Source organism: Sminthopsis crassicaudata, chromosome 1 (genome assembly GCF_048593235.1).
Source record: "Sminthopsis crassicaudata isolate SCR6 chromosome 1, ASM4859323v1, whole genome shotgun sequence".
NCBI classification, from domain to species: Eukaryota; Metazoa; Chordata; class Mammalia; order Dasyuromorphia; family Dasyuridae; genus Sminthopsis; species Sminthopsis crassicaudata.
Genome location: NC_133617.1, coordinates 135,942,932 through 135,944,650, shown reverse-complemented (window position 1 = coordinate 135,944,650; position 1,719 = coordinate 135,942,932). Strand labels below are relative to the sequence as shown.

The window sequence follows — 1,719 nt, the reverse complement described above, 5'->3', positions numbered from 1 at the left end:
TTGATATGGTTAATTAATTATGCTGATGGTTTTCCTAATACTGAACAAGCCCTGTATTTTTGGTATAAATCTCACCTAGTCATAATATATCATCTTTGTGATGATATCTTTGATATCATTTTATTTAAATTTTTACATTGATGTTCATTAAAGAAACTGGCCTATAATTTTTTTTTCTGCTTTTGCTCTCCCAAACCATCTTTGTGTCATAAAAGGAATTCTTTGTTTTTTTAAGCATTTTTTTAATTATAACTACTTCAAAATAGGGGAAAAAAATTTCAGAGGAATAGAAAATATTGTCTCTTCTCCTTTCCAAGTTAACCTCAAATCAAAACAACCAATGTATAGAACTGAGTCTTTTTAAAAGCAATATGAAGCATAAAAAATAGAATTTGTTTAAGTACACCTCATTATAATCAGGTTTGATAGAATGGTTATGTTCAATGCAGCTGTTCAATGTAGCAATTATTATGGCTTTCTTGATATAAAGCCTTTAATAATTGTCAAGAATATAGAATTTCAGTCAATCAAATGCAAAATAGCATTTATGTATCCATCATTTTCCAGGCTATTGCTAACCTGTGTATATTTTCTCAGATAACTTTGCCTCCTTCTCAAGGCCAAACTCATTCAAATTCACTTCAATGACAATTTCTTCAGTAAGTTATATTTATATATATATATATATATATGTATATATATATATATATATATATATATATATATATATATATATAGTGGAATTGAGAGATTCTTCACACCAAGTGTGAGTAGGTAAAAAGTGGCTTTGAGTTCAGAATGAGTTATATGAATCTTCTTAAAAAACAAAAACCCTTTAGCCTAATAAATCTTTCATATTTCAGTGGTTTTCAAGTAACAAAGCAAATTTTAGTAATCATTTTCTTCCAAACCTTCTCCTTTCTCTTATCTATATGAATAATTTGAACACTTCTGTTTCTCCCTGGGCATGAACTTTTGGCAAGAGCACTTCCCAATTATCAGCTTTTCTTTTCATTTTTGCTTAATTGTGTTGGAAAGGACCATATAGCTAGAGATTATACTTTCTGTCTAACAAATATGCAGATGCTGTTCTATGGGGAAATTTTTCATCATTCTATTGCTGGGTGTTCCTATTTTTATGCATCTTGAAAATGTTTTTCATCTGAATCTTCTCAGTGTGATGCTGTTTATGATAGAATTTGGTCCTTAGGCTAATCATTTTCTTTGCTTTCTTTGAATGTTCATTAGATTCTCAGCATTCCTTCTTTCTCTTTTTCTCTTGGTAATCCAAGTGGTAGCCATACCATTTTCAGAGTAACTCCATGTATTATTTCTATGGCATGGGAACAAATGGGGTACATCAAAGAGCTACTAAAAATGCCTTCAAATTTCAGACCCTGTCCTTTAGCAGCAAAAATTCTCAAATAAGAATCTGCACACTCCTTTCTGCTTGAGAGATTTTGGGGAGAAGGAAGATTGGCAGGAACTAGTGAGTATGTTATAATTAAATAAACATTATTTTTTAGTTATTTGGGGTAAAGTTAAAAACATCAAAAGGAAGATGAATCATATCTGCCTATACTCTGATTCCTAAACCCCTTTATTTACAAAAGTTAATTACATATATGATGTGCTAAATATTATAAAGACATTCAGATTGATGTATTTTCTAAGCAAATAAATAAATCTAAATAATCCATTCAGATGATCCCAGAAGTG

At 29.8% G+C, this 1,719-nt stretch overlaps 1 pseudogene; it reads right to left on the bottom strand.

Moving 5' to 3' along the window:
* Window positions 1–519: 519 nt before the first annotated feature.
* On the bottom strand, window positions 520–1,342 carry LOC141549353 (ribosome biogenesis protein NSA2 homolog pseudogene; annotated as a pseudogene).
* Window positions 1,343–1,719: the final 377 nt, after the last annotated feature.